Raw genomic sequence first — 23,425 nt, 5'->3', positions numbered from 1 at the left:
CCTGAATTTGTCAGCCTTGAACAGGTTTGGGGAAATAGTTCTTCCCTCCTCTTAACACGCCCTCTGAGTCTGCAGCAGGAGAGATATACTCAGAATCAGTGAATCTTACAGAACTAGAAACCTGTCTACTTTAGTCATAATACAGAAAATGCTTTTAAATACTTGTCATACCACAGAAGATTTCTTTTTCTCTCTTTTTTAAAAAATGAAGACAGAATATATTACAGATTACCTAATTCTGCAAAAATGTTGACTGCATCCACAAATCAGGTTAAATTCTTTGGGAAGTGGGTGTAAATTCAATCTTACCGTGCCACCCTTCACACTCCTCCCACATAATCTCATCCAATATATTTGGCTCACAGGAGGCAAATAGCCCAGTAGTAGAAATGCCCCTGGCATAGGCCGTCATGTCCAATTATACTAGTATAGCAATCATTTCCAGTTTTTAAGTTTAATTCATTAATTATTTTTGGAGCACCTATTTGGTGCAATTCACTGTGCTAGTTACCACAGGAAAAATCCTTAATTTTTTGTCCCCTTTGGATTGTAAGAGAAAGATCACACACGCACAACCCAAATTCAAGGCAGTATTTGCCCCTTCTCACAGAAGAGGTGGTCACGTGTGGCAGCCACTGTTGTGTATCTCCCCCACAGCCACTCCCAGCTCATTATTTTGGCTGCCAGCACCTCCCGTTCCCTTCAGGTGTTGGGTGGGTATGCGCATCGGGAGGCTGGGCCTCTCCACCAAAGGGGAGAATCTTAGTCTAAGCTAACCAAGGTAACTATTTCTCTTGCCAGTGATTGGTTAAGGAGCCAGCATGTGATACAATGAAAGAAATGAGAAGTGAGGTCACATCTGCTGGGGTGTAGGGGGTGGGGTATTCATGGAAAAAAATGTCCTTGCTCTTAAAAAGGAATATAAAGAAAGGATTTTCTTTCTTGCAACTTTTGGGCATGTTGTGTGAGGGCATGATGCTTGAACCACAAGGGGACAAACATGAGGACCAAGGCGAATACTCTGAGGTCAGCAGAGCAGAAAGGTGAGAAGAACCTGCACTGATAGGGTCCTGAGACCCTAAATTAACCAGCACTGAAACTGCTCTGCCCTTAGATTTTTTTAATTTATTCTTTATTAGAGAAGTTACTGGTTTACGGAAAAATCATGCAGAAAATTAAGATCCTATTTACCCCACTCACACATATAGTTTTCCCTATTATTAATCCTTTGCATTAGTATGGTATCTTTGTTACAATTGATGAAACAATATTATAACTATACTATTAACTGTAGTCCATAGTTTACATTAGGGTTCACTGTGTTTTACAGTCCTATTTTTTTTTTTAATTTTTAATTCTAGTAACATCTATACAACGTAAATTTCCCCTTTTAACCAAATTCAAATATATAATTCAGTGGTGGTAATTACATTCACAGTGTTGTACTAAAATCACCACCATACATTACCAAAACTTTTCCATCACCCTCAAAAAAAATTCTGTACCGATTAAGTATTAACTTCCCGTTCCCTACCCCCATCTCAGCCCCTGATAACCTGCATTCTAATAAATGAGTCTATGAATTTGCCTACTCTAATTATTTCATATCAGTGAGATCACACAATATTTGTCCTTTTGTGTCTGGCTTATTTCACTCAACATGATCTCTTCAAGGTTCAACCATGTTGTAACATGTATCAGAACTTCATTCTTTTTATTGGCTGAATAATATTCCATTGTATGGGGATATGCCACATTTTGCTTATCCACTCATTGGTTGAGGGACATGGGTCCATCTTCTTGCAGTTGTGAATAATACTGCTATGAACATAGGTGTGTAAGTATCTGTTCAAGACACTGCTTTCAATTCTTTTGCATATTTACCTAGAAATGGGATTGCTGGGTCATAGAGTAATTTTTTTTTTTTTAAGGTAAATTACATTTATTTTACAAAGCAAGATAAAAATGTGGCCATGATGCAAACAACCTCCTCTTACTGCAGAAAGAGCTAGGTGATACCTATTATGGGATTCTATAAAGACCAAAACAGTTTCTCCAGCAAAAGTGGTTAAACTGATTATAAAAACCTTTGACTGCATAGAAGCCTGTTAAGCAAAACTAAGACATCTCATTTCATAAAATGATATCTGAAACATGTAAAACAAGACTCCTCAGTAATATATATATATATAGCTGGATGATGGTATTTATAATTTAGGGGTAGCTTTTTAATGTTTACAGGTTAATCTTTTTCTATTTTGAAAATTGAGGCTTGTTTACATTTGCTCAGATAATTTAGTTTTGGTTAACCAATGTCAAAATTTACAGTATCAAACATTCTAGTTTGTAATTACTTTCAGAGCAGGTTCAGGGTCTTTAGATCATTACAGTCTGAACTTTCTGATCCATTTAAACATTTGTAGAGAAAAAAGGATATCTGAAAAAGCAGGTTTATAATTAATTTTGATTAGTTGATTTTTTAATAACCATTTGCTTTTTGGCCTTATATACCCTGTGTATCCCTACTAGAAACTTTAAATTTGCCATTGGTTGAAAATGATCTTGTTTACAGTACAGCAGTACTTTTTTTTTTTTTTTTTTAAATCATCATTTTATTGAGATATATTCACATACCACGCAGTCATACAAAACAAATTGTACTTTCGATTGTTTACAGTACCATTACATAGTTGTACATTCATCACCTAAATCAATCCCTGACACCTTCATTAGCACACACACAAAAATAACAAGAATAATAATTAGAGTGAAAAAGAGCAATTGAAGTAAAAAAGAACACTGGGTACCTTTGTCTGTTTGTTTCCTTCCCCTACTTTTCTACACATCCATCCATAAACTAGACAAAGTGGAGTTTGGTCCTTATGGCATTCCCAATCCCATTGTCACCCCTCATAAGCTACATTTTTATACAACTGTCTTCGAGATTCATGGGTTCTGGGTTGTAGTTTAATAGTTTCAGGTATCCACCACCAGCTACCCCAATTCTTTAGAACCTAAAAAAGGTTGTCTAAAGTGTGCGTAAGAGTGCCCACCAGAGTGATCTCACGGCTCCTTTTGGAATCTCTCTGCCACTGAAGCTTATTTCATTTCCTTTCACATCCCCCTTTTGGTCAAGAAGATGTTCTCCATCCCACGATGCCGGGTCTACATTCCTCCCTGGGAGTCATATTCCACGTTGCCAGGGAGATTCACTTCCCTGGGTGTCTGATCCCACGTAGTGGGGAGAGCAGTGATTTCACCTTTCAAGTTGGCTTAGCCAGAGAGAGAGGGCCACATCTGAGCAACAAAGAGGCATTCAGGAGGAGACTCTGAGGCACAAATACAGGGAGGCCTAGCCTCTCCTTTGCAGCAACCATCTTCCCAAGGGTAAAACTTATGGTAGAGGGCTCAACCCATCAAACCACCAGTCCCCTATGTCTGTGGTCATGTTAGCAACCATGGAGGTGGGGTAGGCGAATACACCTGCATTCTCCACAGGCTCCTCAAGGGGGCACTACCTCTTTTTTTTTTTTTTTCCTTGTTTGTCTTTTTTCTTTTTTTTTTTTTTTAACTTTCCCTTCTTTTTTAAATCAACTGTATGAAAAAAAAAGTTAAAAAGAAAACAAACATACAATAAAAGAACATTTCAAAGAGACCATAACAAGGGAGTAAGAAAAAGACAACTAACCTAAGATAACTGCTTAACTTCCAACATGTTCCTACTTTACCCCAAGAAAGTTACATAATATAGCAACATTTCAGTGAACTTGTTCCTACTACATCCATCAGAAATTAACAGACCATAGTCGTTTCTGGGCATCCCCAGAACGTTAAATAGCTTATCTGTTCTTCTTGGATTATTGTTCCCCCTTCCTTAATTGCTCTCTACTGCTAGTTCCCCTACATTCTACATTATAAACCATTTGTTTTACATTTTTCAAAGTTCACATTAGTGGTAGCATGTAATATTTCTCTTTTTGTGCCTGGCTTATTTCGCTCAGCATTATGTCTTCAAGGTTCATCCATGTTGTCATATGTTTCACCAGATCGTTCCTTCTTACTGCCGCGTAGTATTCCATCGTGTGTATATACCACATTTTATTTATCCACTCATCTGTTGAAGGACATTTGGGTTGTTTCCATCTCTTGGCAATTGTGAATAATGCTGCTATGAACATTGGCGTGCAGATATCTGTTCGTGTCACTGCTTTCCGATCTTCCGGGTATATACCGAGAAGTGCAATCGCTGGATCGAATGGTAGCTTTATTTCTAGTTTTCTAAGGAACTGCCAGACTGAATTCCAGAGTGGCTGAACCATTATACAGTCCCACCAACAATGAATAAGAGTTCCAATTTCTCCACATCCCCTCCAGCATTTGTAATTTCCTGTTTGTTTAATGGCAGCCATTCTAACCGGTGTTAGATGGTATCTCATTGTGGTCTTAATTTGCATCTCTCTAATAGCTAGTGAAGCTGAACATTTTTTCATGTGTTTCTTGGCCATTTGTATTTCCTCTTCAGAGAACTGTCTTTTCATATCTTTTGCCCATTTTATAATTGGGCTGTCTGTACTATTGTCATTGAGTTGTAGGATTTGTTTGTATATGCAAGATATCAGTCTTTTGTCAGATACATGGTTTCCAAAAATTTTTTCCCATTGAGTTGGCTGCCTCTTTACCTTTTTGAGAAATTCCTTTGAGGTGCAGAAACTTCTAAGCTTGAGGAGTTCCCATTTATCTATTTTCTCTTTTGTTGCTTGTGCTTTGGGTGTAAAGTCTAGGAAGTGGCCTCCTAATACAAGGTCTTGAAGATGTTTTCCTACATTATCTTCTAGGAGTTTTATGGTACTTTCTTTTATATTGAGATCTTTGGTCCATTTTGAGTTAATTTTTGTGTAGGGGGTGAGGTAGGGGTCCTCTTTCATTCTTTTGGATATGGATATCCAACTCTCCCAGCCCCATTTGTTGAAAAGACCATTATGGCTCAGTTCAGTGACTTTGGGGGCCTTATCAAAGATCAGTCGGCCATAGATCTGAGGGTCTATCTCTGAATTCTCAATTCGATTCCATTGATCTATATGTCTATCTTTGTGCCAGTACCATGCTGTTTTGGCAACTGTGGCTTTATAATAAGCTTCAAAGTCAGGGAGTGTAAGTCCTCCCACTTCGTTTTTCTTTTTTAGGGTGTCTTTAGCAATTCGAGGCATGTTCCCTTTCCAAATAAATTTGATAACTAGCTTTTCCAAGTCTGCAAAGTAGGTTATTGGAATTTTGATTGGGATTGCATTGAATCTGTAGATGAGTTTGGGTAGAATTGACATCTTAATGACATTTAGCCTTCCTATCCATGAACATGGAATATTTTTCCATCTTTTAAGGTCCCCTTCTATTTCTTTTAGTAGAGTTATGTAGTTTTCTTTGTATAGGTCTTTTACATCTTTGGTTAAGTTTATTCCTAGGTACTTGATTTTTTTAGTTGCTGTTGAAAATGGTATCTTTTTCTTGAGTGTCTCTTCAGTTTGTTCATTTCTAGCATATAGAAACATTACTGACTTATGTGCATTAATCTTGTATCCCGCTACTTTGCTAAATTTGTTTATTAGCTCTAGTAGCTGTATCGTCGATCTCTCAGGGTTTTCTAGATATAAGATCATATCATCTGCAAACAATGACAGTTTTACTTCTTCTTTTCCAATTTGGATGCCTTTTATTTCTTTGTCTTGCCGGATTGCCCTGGCTAGCACTTCCAGCACAATGTTGAATAACAGTGGTGACAGCGGGCATCCTTGTCTTGTTCCTTATCTTAGAGGGAAGGCATTCAGTCTCTCACCATTGAGTACTATGCTGGCTGTGGGTTTTTCATATATGCTCTTTATCATGTTGAGGAAGTTTCCTTCAATTCCTACCTTTTGAAGTGTTTTTATCAAAAAGGGATGTTGGATTTTGTCAAATGCTTTTTCAGCATCTATTGAGATGATCAATTGATTTTTCCCTTTCGAGTTTTTAATGTGTTGTAATACATTGATTGTTTTTCTTATGTTGAACCATCCTTGCATGCCTGGAATGAACCCCACTTGGTCATGGTGTATGATTTTTTTAATGTGTCTTTGGATTCGATTTGCAAGTATTTTGTTGAGGATTTTTGCATCTATATTCATTAGGGAGATTGGCCGGTAGTTTTCCTTTTTTGTAGCATCTTTGCCTGGTTTTGGTATTAGATTGATGTTAGCTTCATAAAATGAGTTAGGTAGTGTTCCATTTTCTTCAATGTTTTGAAAGAGTTTGAGTAAGATTGGTGTCAGTTCTTTCTGGAAAGTTTGGTAGAATTCCCCTGTGAAGCCATCTGGTCCTGGGCGTTTATTTGTGGGAAGATTTTTGATGACTGATTGGATCTCTTTGCTTGTGATGGGTTGGTTGAGGTCTTCTATTTCTTCTCTGGTCAGTCTATGTTGTTCATATGTTTCCAGGAAATTGTCCATTTCTTCTACATTATCCAGTTTGTTGCCATACAGTTGTTCATAACATCCTCTTATAATTTTTTTAATTTCTTCAGGATCTGCAGTTATGTCACCTTTTTCATTCATTATTTTGTTTATATGGGTCTTCTCTCTTTTTGATTTTGTCAGTCTAGCTAGGGGCTTGTCAATCTTGTTGATCTTCTCAAAGAACCAACTTTTGGTGATATTTATCCTCTCTATTGTTTTTTTGTTCTCTATGTCATTTATTTCTGCTTTAATCCTTGTTATTTCTTTTCTTGTACTTGGTTTAGGATTGGTTTGCTGTTCATTTTCTAGCTTCTTCAGTTGATCCATTAGTTCTTTGATTTTGGCTCTTTCTTCCTTTTTAATATATGCGTTTAGTGCTATAAATTTCCCCCTTAGCACTGCTTTTGCTGCATCCCATAGGTTTCGGTATGTTGTGTTCTCATTTTCATTCATCTCTATATATTTAGCAATTTCTCTTGCTATTTCTTCTTTAACCCACTGATTGTTTAGGAGTGTGTTGTATAACCTCCAGGTATTTGTGAATTTTCTAAGTCTCTGATGGTTATTGACTTCTAATTGTATTCCATCGTGGTCAGAGAATGTGCTTTGAATAATTTCACTCTTTTTAAATTTATTGAGGCTTGTTTTATGTCCCAGCATATGATCTATTCTGGAGAAAATTCCGTGAGCACTAGAAAAGTATGTGTATCCTGGTGATTTGGGATGTAATGTCCTGTAGATGTCTGTTAAATCTAATTCATTTATCAGATTGTTTAGGTTTTCAATTTCCTTATTGGTCTTCTGTCTGGTTGATCTATCTATAGGAGAGAGTGATGTGTTGAAGTCTCCCACAATTATTGTGGAAACATCAATTGCTTCCTTTAGTTTTGCCAGTGTTTCTCTCATGTATTTTGTGGCACCTTGATTGGGTGCATAGACATTTACGATTGTTGTTTCTTCTTGCTGAATTGCCCCTTTTATTAGTATGTAGTGGCCTTCTTTGTCTCTCAAAACATCCCTGCATTTGAAGTCTATTTTATCTGAGATTAATATTGCTACACCTGCTTTCTTTTGGCTGTAGCTTGCATGAAATATTTTTTTCCATCCTTTCACTTTCAGTTTCTTTGTGTCCCTGTGTCTAAGATGAGTCTCTTTTATGCAACATATTGATGGTTCATTTTTTTTGATCCATTCTGCGAATCTATATCTTTTAATTGGGGAGTTTAATCCATTTACATTCAATGTTATAACCGTGAAGGCATTTCTTGAATCGGCCATCTTATCCTTTGGTTTATGTTTGCCATATTTTTCCCTCTCTCTATTAATATCCTTTATTGTACCCATACCGAATCTCTTTAGTACTGAACCTTTCTCCAAGTCTCTCTGTCCTTTCTTTGTTTCTCTGTCTGTAGGGCTCCCTTTAGTATCTCCAGTAGGGCAGGTCTCTTGTTAGCAAATTCTCTCAGCATTTCTTTGTCTGTGAAAAATTTAAGCTCTCCCTCAAATTTGAAGGAGAGCTTTGCTGGATAAAGTATTCTTGGCTGGAAATTCCTCTCACTCAGAATTTTAAATATATCGTGCCACTGCCTTCTTGCCTCCATGGTGGCTGCTGAGTAGTCACTACTTAGTCTTATGCTGTTTCCTTTGTATGTGGTGAATTGCTTTTCTCTTGCTGCTTTCAGAACTTGCTCCTTCTCTTCTGTGTTTGACAGTGTGATCAGTATATGTCTCGGAGTGGGTTTTTTTGGATTTATTCTATTTGGAGTTCGCTGAGCATTTATGATTTGTGTATTTATGTTGTTTAGAAGATTTGGGAAGTTTTCCCCAACAATTTCTTTGAATACTCTTCCTAGACCTTTACCCTTTTCTTCCCCTTCTGGGACACCAATGAGTCTTATATTCGGACGTTTCATATTATCTATCATATCCCTGAGGTCCATTTCGAGTTTTTCAATTTTTTTCCCCATTCTTTCTTTTATGCTTTCATTTTCCATTCTGTCATCTTCCAGGTCACTGATTCGTTGTTCAACTTCCTCTAGTCTTGTACTATGAGTGTCCAGAATCTTTTTAATTTGGTCAACAGTTTCTTTAATTTCCATAACATCATCCATTTTTTTATTTAGTCTTGCAATGTCTTCTTTATGCTCTTCTAGGGTCTTCGTGATTTCCTTCATATCCCGTACTATGGTCTCATTGTTCATCTTTAGTTCTTTGAGTAGCTGCTCTAGGTGCTGTGTCTCTTCTGATCTTTTGATTTGGGTGCTTGGGCTTGGGTTATCCATATCGTCTGGTTTTTTCATATGCTTTATAATTTTCTGTTGTTTTTGGCCTCGTGGCATTTGCTGAACTTGATAGGGTTCTTTTAGGGTTTGTAGACCTATTGAAGTCCTTATCTCTAATTTATCAGATCTACAGCTTCGTGGAGTACACTTTCTCTAACTAACCAGCAGGTGGCGTCCACGAGCCACCTGTTCTCCACAAGCCAGTTCTCCCCTGCTTAGCCTTTTTGGTGAGTGGGGGAGTGAGTCTTGTGGGGCCCAATTGGTGTACCAAGCTTGCGTGTGTAGTTGGTGTTGCCTGCCCTGTATGTGGGGCGTGTTTCTGGGCAGTCGGGGAGGGGGGGGTGGCCCTAACAATCAAATCTCCCTGATGATCCTAGAGTTTTAAAGCTGCTGCAATAGTCTAATCCTTCAGTTCAGTCCTGCCACAGTTTGTCTCTGCCACTGACCCACAAGTCTTTGGTATTGGCGTATGGCTCCTGAGACTTGCAAGTGGGCCCCTCTTCCAGGCTGTGCACCCCGGGTCCTCTGTTGAGGGATGACTGTGCTATGTCACAGGTGAGTGCCGTCCCCCCAGGGCAGTTCTGGGCTGCTGGGCTGTGTAGGGAGGCTCCCAGTCTGCTGAAATGATGGCTGAATGGGGCTTTGTTAATTCACACTGCTCCACCTTCCCAGCTCTGGGACATTCAGCTGAGGTTGCAGGGAAGGCTAATGTCCACGCCCAGTTTTGTGGTGTGTGCCTGTTATTTGAAGCACTTCCGTCACACTGGGTTGTCTGGGGCAGCTCTGGGCTATGGGGCTGGCGATGGGCAGGAGTGTTTCCTGTCCACCAGGATGGTGGCTGTGAGCGGACACCCCCCTTTTCTTGGGAAGTTGTGTTGTTTAGTGAATTTTCTCAGCCACTGGATTATTGCCTTTTGTCTCAGAGCTCTCTTAGTTCTGCTCTTGACTTGACGTGCCCAAATTGCAATTCTTTGAAGCTTTCTGTATTGGGCTTCTTAGAGTAATTGTTTTAGAAAAAGAAAAAAGGATTAAAAAACAAAAAAACAAAAAAACAAAAAAAAAACGGCCCTCCTCAGAGATCTAATGGGTTATTGAAATGCTAATAGACAAAGCAACCAGAGCCATTAAGGAAAGGTCCACAGGGCAGAGAGATCAGCTTTGCTTCGGGATTTGCATATGCGCCTCAAGGCCTGAGCTCCGCCCTTCCCCTTTCTGTGTTCACCCGAACTCCAAAAATCCTCTGCTTTTATTTTGGAGTTTTTCGTGTTGTTTTTTTTCTATGCCTGTCTCCTCTCTGCTGGGCTGGCTGCTCTCAGAGTCTCTGGTGTCTGGTCTCAGTCTATCTATGGTTGGAGTTTGAATCAGTAGAATGAGTTTCCGATAAGAGCAGCCACTGCAGTTCTCCCTTCTTCCCGGAGCTGACAGCCCCTCCTCCCCCGGGACTGAGCCTGGCAGGGAGGGGCGCGGGTCCCCTGGCGGCAAAAACTTACAGATTTCGCTGATCTCAGCAGTTCCACATTTTCATGAGTGTTGTATGAAGTATGCCCAAAGACAGATTGCTCTGTGGTGTCCAGTCCACGCAGTTCCTGGCTTTTTACCTACTTTCCTGGAGGAGTAACTAAAACTTACAGCTCACCAGTCTGCCATCTTGCCCCGCCTCTCCATAGCGTAATTTTATATGTAACTTTCTGAGGAACTGCCAAACTATTTTCCACAGTGGCTACACCATTTTACATTCCTTCTGACAACAAACAAGTGTTCCTATTTCTCTACATCCTCTACAACATTATTTTCCATTTTTTTTAAATAACCATTTTACGGTCTGTATGAGAGACGCTGCAGACCTCAAATTATTTGGACAATTTAACCCAGAACGTGGATATCAGACCAAATCATACAATTTATATCAATAAAATGAATGACAAAATTAAAAAAGAAGAATTGAAGAAATCCCTGTATGCCCCGTTTTCTCAGTTTGGCCATGTGGTAGATATTGTAGCTTTAAAGACTGTGAAGATGAGGGGGCAGGCCTTCGTTATATTTAAGGAACTGGGCTCATCCATGAATGCCTTGAGACACTTACAAGGATTTCCATTTTATGGTAAACCAATGCAAATCAAGTATGCAAAAACAGATTCTGATATAATATCTAAAATGTGTGGCACATTTGCTGACAAAGAAAAGAAAAAAGAAAAGAAAAAAGCCAAAACTGAAACAAACTGAAACAACTGCAAACAAAAAGCCTGGTCAGGGAACATTAAATTCAACTAACACCCAAGGAAATACAACACCTAATCCTCAGATTCCTGATTACCCTCCAAACTATATTTTATTCCTTAATAACTTACCAGAAGAGACTAACGAGATGATGTTATCCATGCTTTTTAATCAGTTCCCTGGTTTCAAGGAAGTCCGTCTCGTACCTGGAAGACATGACATTGCTTTTGTTGAGTTTGAAAATGGGCAGGCTGGAGCTGCCAAGGATGCTTTACAAGGATTTAAGATCACACCATCCCATGCCATGAAGATCACCTATGCCAAGAAATAACATTTGAGACAGTCTTCTTTAAAGGACTTGGTGTTATTTATAGTGTTTGTTTTGATAACATTTTGGTTAGGCCATGTTTAATAGTTGAGGACAGGCCATAGTGAAAGCAAAATTTCTGTGAAGGACTTAAAAAATAATCTTTCTTGAACCTTAGTGAGTTGTGAAATACAAAGGTCTTAATTTTGTACACTAAACTTATTTGTATTTATAAAAAAATAAAAAAATAAAAGAGCCATTTTAGTGAGTGTGAAATGGTATCTCATTGTGGTTTTGATTTGCATTTCCCTAATGACAAATGATATTGAGTATCTTCATATGCTTATTGGCCATTTGTATATCTTCTTTGGAGACATGTCTATTCAGGTCTTTTGCCCATTTTTAAATTGGGTTGTTTGTCTTTTTGTTGTTGAGTTGTAGGATTTCTTTATATATTCTGGACATTAAACCCTTATTGGAAATATGGTTTCCAAATATTTTTCCCATTTTGTAGGTTGTCTTTTTACTTTTATGATGAAGTCTTTTGATGCACAAAAAATGTTACTTTTGATGAAGTCTCGTTTATCTCTTTTTTCTTTGGTTGCTTGTGTTTTTGGTATAAAGTCTAAGAAACCATTGCCTAACACAAAGTCCTGAAGATGCTTCCTCATGTTTTCTACTAGGAGTTAATGGTTTTGGTTCTTATAATTAGGTTGTTCTAGTTTGCTAATGCTGCCAGAATGCAAAACACCAGAGATGGATTGGCTTTTATAAAAGGGGGTTTATTTGGTTACACAGTTACAGTCTAAGGCCATAAAGTGTCCAAGGTAACATGTCAGCAATCAGGTACCTTCACTGGAGGATGGCCAATGTTGTCCGGAAAACCTCTGTTAGCTAGGAAGGCACGTGGCTGGCATCTGCTCCAAAGTTCAGGTTTCAAAATGGCTTTCTCCCAGGACGTTCCTCTCTAGGCCACAGCTCCTCTTCAAAATGTCACCCTAGTTGCTCTTGGGGCATTTGTCCTCTCTTAGCTTCTCTGGAGCAAGTCTGCTTTCAACAGCCATCTTCAAACTGTCTCTCATCTGCAGTTCCTGTGCCTTCTTCAAAGTGTCCCTCTCAGCTGTAGCTCCTCTTCAAAACCTCACTCGCAGCTGCACTGCACTGAGTTCCTTCTGTTTGTCAGCCCATTTATATGGCTCCACTGATCAAGGCCCACCCTGAATGGGTGGGGCCACACCTCCATGGAAATATCTCATTAGAGTTATCATCTACAGTTGGGTGGGGCACATTTCCATGCAAACAACCTAATCCAAATGTTCCAGCTTAATCCCCACTAATATGTCTGCCTGACAAGATTGTATCAAAGAATATGGCTTTTTCTGGGGGACATAATACATTCAAACCGGCACATAGGTGTTTGACCCTTTTGAGTTAATTTTTGTATATGGTGTGAGGTAGGGGTACACTTGCATTCTTTGGGAGGTTTTTTATTCAATCTCTTTACTTGTCATTGGTCTGGTTGAGATCTATTTCTTCTCGAGTTGGTATAGGTAGTTTGTATTTCCAGGACTTTGTCCATTTCATCTAAGTTATTTAATTTGCTGGTGTTCAGTTGTTCATAGTATCCTCTTAAAATCTTTTTTATTTCTGTGGGGTTGTTAGTAAGGTCCCCCCCTTTCATTTCTGATTCTAGTTATTTACATTCTCTCTCTTTTTTTCTTTGTCAGTCTAGCTAAAGGTTTGTCAATTTTATTGATTTTTTGGTTTTGTTGATTCTATTGTTTTTAAAAATTCTCAATTTCATTTATCTCTGCTGTAATCTTTGTTATTTCTTTCCTTCCGCTTTCTTTGGGTTTAGTTTGCTCTTCTTTTTCTAGATTCTGGAGTTGTAAGGTAAGGTTTCTGATGTCAGATCTTCTTTTCTAATGTAAGCATTTAGAGCTATATATTTCCATCTCATCGCTGCCTTTTCAGCACCCCACAAGTTCTGGTACATTGTTTTTGTTTTCATTCATCCCAAGATATTTCCCAATTACAATTGCGATTTCTTCTTTGACCCATTCATTGTTTATGAGTATGTTGTTTTATTTCCACATATTTGTATGTTTTCCAGTTCTCTTTCTGTTATTGCTTTATAGCTTCACTCTACTGTGTTTGGAGAAGTTACATTGTATTATTTCAATACTTCTAAATTTATTGAGACTTGTTTTGTGACCTAACATATGGTCTATCCTGGAAATGACCCATGTGTACTTGAGAGGAAAAAATACTCTGCTGCTGTTGGATGAAGAGTTTTATATATGTCAGTTAGGACTAGTAGGTTTATAGTATTGTTTAAGTATTCTATTTCTTTATTGATCTTCTGTCTAGATGTTCTATTCATTACTGATAGTAGTGTATTTAAGTATCCTAATATTAATGTAGAACCATCTTTCTCTCCCTTCAAATCTGTCAATATTTGCTTCATACATTTTGGGGCTTTGCCATTAGGTGCATATGTATTTATAATTGTTATGGGCTTCTAGATTTTTTGTTAGTTAAGTGTACCAGTTTGTATATATATTATCCCCCAGAAAAAGCCATATTCTTTAATGCAATCTTGTGGGGGCAGACTTATTTGTGTTGATTAAATTGGAACCTTTGGATTGGGTTTCCATGGAGATATGACCCACCCAACTGTAGGTGATAACTCTGATTAGATAATTTCCATGGAGGTGTGGCCCCACCCATTCAGCATGGGTGTTGATTAGTTCACTGGAGCGCTATAAAAGCTCAGACAGGAGCTCACAGCTAGCTACATCTGAGAGACACATTTTGAAGACAGTCATTGGAAACTGACACAGAAATTTTGGAGAACGCCATTTTAAAACACAGCCTGGGAGCAAGCAGATGCCAGCCATGTGCCTTCCCAGCTAACAGGTTTTCAGATGCCATCAGCCATCCTTCAGTGAAGGATGTTCACCTATTGTATCACCTATTGTAGATACCTTATGTTGGATACTTTATGGTCTTCAGACTGTAACTGTGTAACCAAATAAGCCCCCTTTATAAAAGCCAATCCCTTTTGGTTTTTTGCATTCTGGCAGCATTAGCAAACTGGAATAGATTTTGGTACCAGGAGTGGGGTGCTGTTGAGTTTGCAAATACCAAACATGTTGGAATGGTTTTTTAAATGGATAAGGTGAAGACTCTGGAAGAATTGTGAGGAACTTGATGGAAAAGGCCTAGACTGCTTTGAAGAGACTGTTGGTAGAAATATGGACCCTAAAGATAGCTCTGATGAGGACTTGAACAGAAATGTTGAATGTGTCATTGCAAACTGGAAGGAAGACGATCCTTGTTTTAAAGTGGCAGAGAATTTGGCAAAATTGAGTCCTGTTGTCAGATGGAAGGCAGAATTTGAAAATGACAAGCTGGGATACTTAGCTGAAGAGATTTCAACACTAAATATCAAGAGTGTGGCCTGGCTTCTCCTTGCAGCTTATAGTAAAATATGAGTGGAGAGAGATAAGTGAATTTGAATACAACAAGCTGGGATACTTAGCTGAAGAGATTTTGACACTAAATATAAGAGTGTGGCCTGGCTTCTCCTTGCAGCTTATAGTAAAATGCAAGTAGAGAGAGATAACTCTTGGGTACAAAGAAACCAGAAATGGATGGCCTAGAAAACTCTGAGCTTCCAGGGGGTGGAACCCCAGAAACTACAGCCCAACATGAGGATTTAACCAAACATGGAACCTGTGCCGGTTTGAATGTACTGTGTCCCCCAAATGCCATTATCTTTGTAGTCTTGTATGGGGCAGAAGTTTCGGTGCTGGTTAGATTTGCTTGGAATGTGCCCCACCCAGCTGTGGGTGATAATTCTGATGAGATGTTCCCATGGAGGCGTGGCCCCACCCATTTAGGGTGAGCCTTGATCAGTGCAGTGCAGCTGTGAGTGATGTTTTGAAGAGGAGCTACAGCCAAGAGGGACAGGAGCTGCAGATGAGAGACAGTTTGAAGACAGCTGTTGAAGGCAGACTCTTATTCCAGAGAAGCTGAGAGAGGACAAATATCCCAAGTGCAACTAAGAGTGACACTTTAGAGGAACTGCAGCCTAGAGAGGAACGTCCTGGGAAAAAGTCATTTTGAAACCAGAACTTTGAAGCAGATGCCAGCCACATGCCTTCCCAGCTAACAGAGGTTTTCTGGACAGCATTGGCCATCCTCCAGGTAAGGTTCCTGACTGCTGATGTGTTACCTTGGACACTTTATGGCCTTAAGACTGTAACTGTGTAGTGAAATAAACCCCCGTTTTATAAAAGCCTATCCATCTCTGGTGTTTTGCATTCTGCAGCATTAGCAAACTAGGACAGATTTTGGTACCAGGAGTGGGGTGCTTTTGCTGCTGAGTTTGCAAATACCAAACATGTTGGCGTGGCTTTTTAAATGGATAAGGGGAAGATTCTGGAAGAATTCTGAGGAGCTTGATAGAAAAGGCCAAAATTGCTTTAAAGAGACTGTTTATGGAAATATGGACTCTAAAGATACTTCTGATGAGGACTTGAACAGAAATGATGAATGTGTTGTTGCAAACTGGAGGAAAGGTGATCCTTGTTTTAAAGTGGCAGAGAATTTGGCAAAATTGAGTCCTGGTGTCAGATGGAAGGAAGAATTTGAAAGCAACAACCTGGAATACTTAGCTGAGGAGATCTCCAGACTACATGTGGAAGAGATACCCTGGCTTCTCCTTGTAGCTTATAGTAAAATGCGAGTGGAGAGAGAGAAAGCTCAGTGAGTGCAGCTGTGAGTGATGTTTTGAAGAGGAGCAAGCTTGCTAGAGAAGAATGTCCTGGGAGAAAGCCATTTTGAAACCAGAACTTTGGAGCAGACGCCAGCCACGTGCCTTCCCAGCTAACAGAGGTTTTCCAGACGCCATTTGCCATCCTCCAGTGAAGGTAACTGATTACTGATGTGTTACCTTGGACACTTTATGGCCTTAAGACTGTAACTGTATAGCCAAATAAACCCGTTTTATAAAAGCCTATCCATCTCTGGTGTTTTGCATTCTGCAGCATTAGCAAACTAGAACAGAACCCAACCACCATTTCAGTACAAGCCAGGATTGGAGATGGAGTTATCCAGAAATGATTTGTGGAAAGTCCTAATGTCTGACAGCTTTGACCCCTGTGTGCTTCATACAAAGTCAATAGAATTTTTGCAAGATCTTTATAGACAGAGCTGCTGGTGGTCTGGACTGGAGGAGACAGACAAGGAAAAAATTGAAGGAAAAATTTCTTCAAAGATAGAGCCATGGAAGTTGAGGTCTGGAGTCAAGAGGTCTCAGGCTGGGAGAGTGGAGTGGCCCACATGCATGGAAAGGGTGAGTTTGACCTGGAAGTCAAGGGTGGGCCTTCTGCCTCAATGTTCAGGAAGAGTGCTGACTCCCCAGGCCTCAGAGAGAGTGGAGCACATTCCCAGGGGATTGGGGAGAGCCTGGCTGCCACCCCACTGTTCTGAAGGGGTTAAGCGTGTGCCCTAGAGATGGAAGAGAATCCGGGTGCTGCCCCAGTGTTTGAGGAGAGTGGGGCCAAGAAGGTGGTCTCCCCAGTGTGTGGATATGTTGGAGTACTCACCCCAGCATTTGGAGAGAAAAGGGCTGCCGCAAAGGCCCTTAGGAAGGGTTAGACTCCTGCTCTCTCAAGTGCCAAGGATAAAATATCATTCTGTAAATAACTCTCAGACTTTGAAATCTAATGGAGTTTGTCCTGCTGGTTTTAGGAACTGTTTTGATCCCTTAAACCCTTTCCTTGCAGTTTCTCCTTATGGCAATGGGAATGTTTATCCTATGACTGTCCCTCCTTTGTCTATTGGAAGCAGATAACTTGTCCTGAGTTTCACAGGTCCACAGCCAGAGTGGAATTTTGCATTAGCACAGACCGTGCCTGTAACTGATTTTGATGGGATCGTGTACTTACTGAAATGATTTAAGTTTTTGTGATATTGTGATGGGATGAATCTATTTTGTATTTGGAAAGAATATGTTTTTCTGCAGTCCAGAGGGTGGAATGTACCAGTTTGTATATATATTGTCCACCAGAAAAAGCCATACTCTTTAGTGCAGTCTTGTGGGGGCAGACTTATTAGTGTTGATTAAATTGGAACCTTTGGATTAGGTTGTTTCCATGGAGATATGACCACTCAACTGTAGGTGATAACTCTGATTAATTTCCATGGAAGTGTGGCCCCACCCATTCTGCATGGGCCTTGATTAGTTCATTGGAGCCCTATAAAAGCTCAGACAGAAGGAGCTCACAGCTAGCTACAGCTGAGAGACACATTTTGAAGACAGTCATTGGAAACTGACACAGAAATTTTGGAGAACGCCATTTTGAAATGCAACCTGGGAGCAAGCAGATGCCAGCCATGTGCCTTCCCAGCTAACAGAGGTTTTCAGATGCCATCAGCCATCCTTCAGTGAAGGTACCCTATTGTAGATACCTTATGTTGGATACTTTATGGTCTTCAGACTGTAACTGTGTAACCAAATAAATCCCGTTTATAAAAACCAATCCATTTCTGGTATTTTGCATTCTGGCAGCATTAGCAAACAGGAACAGTAAGATTATAAATTACCTTACTGTTTAGGCTATTTTGAGTTGGTCTTCAATTGCTTCCTGCCCAAAGCATTCTCATAAAAAAGACCTAAAAGCAATAGTTCATAGAAATTTTTAGTAAAATGATTAATAATAAAAATATTAAGACCCTTTTATATTTGTATTACCCTCTTTTCCTAGGGCAAACATTGCCCTAGGAGGGTGTTCTAGTTTGTTAATGCTGCCAGAATGCAAAACACCAGAAATGGATTGGCTTTTATAAAGGGGGTTTATTTGGTTACAAAGTTACAATCTTAGGGCCATAAAGTGTCCAAGGTTAAGTCATCAACAATCAGTTACCTTCACTGGAGGATGGCCAATGGTGTCCAGAAAACCTCTGTTAGCTGGGAAGGCATGTAGCTGGTGTCTGTTCCAAAGTTCTGGTTTCAAAACGGCTTTCTCTCAGGACATTCCTCTCTAGGCTGCAGCTCCTCAAAAATGTCATTCTCAGCTGCTCTTGGGGTGTTTGTCCTCTCTTAGCTTCTCTGGAACAAGAGTCTGTTTTCAATGGCTGTCTTCAAACTGTCTCTCATCTGCAGCTACTCTCTCAGCTTCTGTGCATTCTTCAAAGTGTCCCTTTTGGCTGTAACTCCTCTTCAAAATGTCACTTTCAGCTGCTCTGAGTTCCTTCTGTTTGTCAGCTCATTTATATGGCTCCAGTGGTTTAATTTAGACCCACCCTGAATGGATAGAGTAACACCTCCATGGAAATTATCCAATCAGAGTCATCACCTACAGCTGGGTGGGGCACATTTCCATGCAAACAACCTAATCCAAACGTTCCAACTTAATCTCCATTAATATATCTGCCACACAAGATTGCATCAAATAATATGGCTTTTTCTGGGGGACATAATACATTCAAACCGGCAGAGGGTAGATTCCATTCCTCACTTCTTTTCCTCAGTTGTCTACTGGTCAATCAAACTGATCTGCTTCTTCCTTCCAGTCTTTCCAAGAATCTTGGCTGAATTTAAACCCCTCTCTACCTACCTTATCTCCCTTCTCTTCTTCCCTTCTCCCCTCCCTCCACCTCCATTTCTCACTTCCCTCTCTCTCCCACTGTTCTCTTTTCCCATCTCCAATTCCTCTGTCACCTCCCTCCCCACCAGCCAGGTACTAGCACAGCAGTTCAGGCTGCCCTGGGGAGTGAATTCACCTAGACAGTGAGAGAAAGTTCTAATGGATGCTGACTATCAGACTGCTCAGGCTGGGAGATACATGGGCTATGGAAGCTCTGACCAGGCTCCAGCTATCACATGAGGGCCTGTGTAGCCCTGCACATGGAGTGCAGTCAAGGTGGTATATCGGACATCAGACTCTTTGAGCTTGTCTGTTTAGCTGTCACCCAGCCTCTCCCTGCAGGAGGTGGGGTGAGATGACTGGCAGTGTGAAGATTGCAAAAGAGCCTGGTCTCCAGGACCCCCTGTCCCATTTCATCTCAGACTCCGTGTGAGGGTGCACATGCAGGTGATCAAGCCTCTGCCTGCATAGGGAAGGGGTGGCCAGGGCCCTCCAGCAGCGGCCACACACCAGGACAAAATCTCTTCACAGCCCACAGAATCTGACTTCCATCACATCATCTTTACCAGGAGAATGGTGGGGGTGTGAGTCAGAGGAAGAGGCTGCCTGAGTGATCCCAGTTTCCCACTTGCACTAACCTTCTGGGACTCCAGGCTGAAGGGCTCATAGAAGTTGCAGGAAGAGCAAAGAGGAAGGACAAGTGTGGGGGGGGGGCAGGGAGAAAGTGGCTGGAAAGAGGGAATGGGGTGGGGGGAGGGAGAGGGAGAGGGAGGGTGTCTGCCTCTTGGGCCAGCACAGGGCCAACGCCTCCTCTCTGGCAGTCCTGGTAAACAGAGGGTTGGGATGGTGGGGGTTGGGGGTAGAGAATCACTATCCTTGCATTCCCTGGCTTTGCTCTTCTCAAAAAATGACCCTTCAGCTGGGGATTAGATCACATTTATGTTCCAACTCCAGCACCACCCTGACAGAGGTTCCCATTTTCCCTACCCCTTCCCCTCTCCATAAAGGGACTGTTTGTCCCCAACCAAGCCCTTCAGCCCTGGTCAGGCTGCCATCACCACACCTACTTTGTCTTCCATGATGTCCCTTGAATTTAGCCATCCAGATCCAAACATCCCTCAAGTTCTTATAACCAACTCGGCATAAAATGTTCTTCCTGATGTCATCCTTGGGCCAGAGAGGAGGGACTTGCTCAAGACCACAGGGATCATTTGTGGCTGGCCCAGGGGAAAACCCCCCACTATGTCCCTCCCTCAGCTTTCCACATGGGCTGGCCCTTCCTCCCCACCAGGCAGGGACCTGAAGGACACAAAGCCTGTGGCTAGCTGCTAGGACATGAGGTTGGTCCAGGAGCCTCACCTCACCCCATACCCTGCTTGATGTACAAGGTTTGCTCCACGTGGAGAGCACAGGAGTGGGGGTGGGAGGGGTGGGAGGGTCCTGAGGCAGGGCTGAGTGTATCCCTGGGCTCAAGCTGGGGGAAAAACTCTCATCAAACACTACATCTTCTAAGAGAATTAAGTGGAGATGGAGATGAGAAGCCCAGGCTCTCTTCTGATACGCCATGAGACTTTGTTTAAAACCCCCTCTAGGGTCTTCATTTCCCCCATCAATAAAATTCAATATCTGGGCAGAAAGTCTTCCAGCCCAGGATCTGGAATCCCTGTTCTAGGATCTGGAACCCCTGTTCTTTCCTTAACTGACAGGTTCACCCTCCACTCCCTTCCCCATCATACCTTCAGGTTCTCCCTCTCTGCCAGCTCCATATCATTGGCCTGCAACTCTCTCTGATCCTAAAAATCATGCTGCATCCTGCAGTCACTGGCCTACTTCTCTCTTTTCTTTTACTGCTTAACTTCTCAAAGTTTTCATTTTCACACATACCAGATGCCAGGTAATCTGGGTTGTGCTCCCACCACTCCTCAGGGAGCTTTACCACAGCCTCCTGTGGCCACAGGCAGGGTTCTCCCTCTGCACTTGACTCCTCTCCCCTAGCAGCACTGGGCTCTGGGGACCACACTCCCTGGAGCTTTCCTCACATTCTTCCCATTTGGAATCCCTCCTTATTCTGCACCTGCTCCTCATCTGCCCCCGTCCCCTGGCAGCCTGGGCCCCTGCGATGCACCACAATGGCAGAAGACAATGGGAATGGTGTCTGCAGAGGGGCAAGGAGGCAGCCCTGCCAGGCTTTCTCCTCCCAAGAGGCATTGGCTAAGGCTCCGTGGTTTCTCCTCTTCTCCTCGCCCAGGTCCTCACTCATTCACCCTTTCACCTCATCTGTGTCTGTGTCTTCCCCGGAGGACTCATTACTCCCCCATCCTCACTGCCCTGCATGAAACCCACACCTCTTTCTCCATTTGCAGGCTCTTTTCTGAGCATTGATATTCTAACACCTCTCTTATGGGAGGAAATGTCTGCAGGGCATTACTGGGACAATTGGGAGGATTTCAATATAGACTGAATACTAGATCATAGCAATGTTAAGTTTCTTGCATGGGGTAAGAATACTGTGGTTATGTAGAAAATGTCCTTGCTCTTAGGAGATATGTGCAAAAGTATTTAGGAGTGAAATATCATGCTGTCTGAAACTTACTTTCAAAGGAATAGTGGCAAAATGTTAATGACTGGTAAATCTGGGAGAAGGATATATTGGTGTTCATTGCAGCATTCTTTAAACTTTTCTTTGTGATTGAAATTTTTCAAAATAAAACGGGGTGAGGGGAGGGAAGGACAATTTAAATAAAAAGTCTTAATCCAGGAATACTCGAAATTTCATGTGCATTAAAAATCACCTAGGGAAGATGGCGGCTAGGAGAGACAGGGCAAAAAAACAACTCCGTGAAAAATACTAAATAAAAGCCAGGAAGTGACCCAGAACACCAGTTCCAGCGATGCACCAGCTGGACAAGTTCTGCTAAATCCACAGGGACTGTGCACTTGGTGAAACTGGGAGTCTGCCTTCTGAAGTGAGTGAGTAAGCCTGCTGAATATCCGGCAGCGGTGTGGGGAAACCGTGGGTTGGCGTTTGGAAGTGGACTAGTTCTTTTTTGAAAAACCCAAAAGCGGCTGCAGATACGGCAGCGAGAACCGCACAGTGAAGCGTGGCAGGAATGGGCTGTGCAAATGCCTCAATATCTGGCATGGAAGATAGCCTTTCGCACACCCACTGCTAATTGCCTTGGAGCAAGGCAGGCGGAGGTGAGCCAAAAGGGGAAAATAACCATGCCCCTTGCAGCCATCTTCCCGTTGGGCTGGGAATGCTCCTGCCCGGCGCCAGAGCCACAGCCCAGAGCTGTGCCAAAAATCCAGTGTGATGGGAAGTGTTTCCAGGAACAAGCGCACACACCACAATATCAGGCATGGACAACAGCCTTTCGCGCACCCACAGCTAACTGTCCCGGAGCTGGGAAGGTGGAGCTGTGCAAAAAGGGGGAAATTAACACACCCCATACAGCCATCCTTACAGCAGGCTGGGAACGCACCTACACAGCCTGGCAGCCCAGAACTTCCCTTGTGGGATGGCACGCACTTGTGATGTAGTACAACCTTCTAGAAGAGCATGGCTTGGAAGAGGGACCCACTTGGAAATCCCAGGGTCCATACACCAATACCAAGGACTTGTGGATCAGTGGCAGAGACAATCTGTGGCGAGACTGAAATGAAGGTTTAGACTCTTGCAACAGCCTTGAATCTCCAGGAACACCTTGGAGGTTTGATTATTAAAGCTGCTCTCCTTCCCTAACTGCTCAGACACATGCCCCACATTCAGGGCAGACAGCAACAACAACACACCCAAACTTGGTGTACCAATTGGACCCCACAAGAATCATACCCCCATACACCACAAAGACAAAGTTGGGAAGAACTGACTTGAGGGGAATAGGTGACTCATGGACACCATCTGCTGGTTAGTTAGAGAAAGTGTACTCCACCAAGCTGTAGATCTGACAAATTAGAGATTAGTCTTTGGATAATCCTACATATCCTAAAAGAACCCTATCAAGTAAAGCAAATGCCAAGAGGCCAAAAACAACAGAAAATCTTAAAGCATATGAAAAAACCAGATGATATGGATAACCCAAACCCAAACACCCAAATCAAGAGATCAGAGGAGACACAGTACTTGGAGCAATTAATCAAAGAACTAAAGACAAACAATGAGAGCATGGCACAGGATACAAAGGTCATGAAGAAGACCCTAGAAGAGCATAAAGAAGAAATTGCGAGAGTAAATAAAAAAATAGATGATCTTATGGAAATAAAAGAAACTGTTGACCAAATAAAAAAGATTCTGGATACTCAGTACAAGACTACAGGAAGCTGAACAACGAATCAGTGACCTCGAGGGCCACAGAACGGAAAATGAAAGAACAAAAGAAAGAATGGGAAAAAATTGAAAAAATTGAAATGGATCTCAGGGATATGATAGATAAAATAAAATGTCCAAATATAAGACCCACTGGTTTCCCAGAAGGG

General features: G+C 41.6%; 1 pseudogene; it reads left to right on the top strand.

Moving 5' to 3' along the window:
- Nucleotides 1-1,000: 1,000 nt before the first annotated feature.
- Nucleotides 1,001-11,539, top strand: LOC119542789 (annotated as a pseudogene).
- The last annotated feature ends 11,886 nt before the right edge of the window (nt 11,540-23,425 follow it).

The sequence above is a fragment of the Choloepus didactylus genome, chromosome 8 (genome assembly GCF_015220235.1).
Source record: "Choloepus didactylus isolate mChoDid1 chromosome 8, mChoDid1.pri, whole genome shotgun sequence".
Taxonomy (NCBI): Eukaryota; Metazoa; Chordata; class Mammalia; order Pilosa; family Megalonychidae; genus Choloepus; species Choloepus didactylus.
This window is presented reverse-complemented; position numbering and strand designations above follow the sequence as displayed.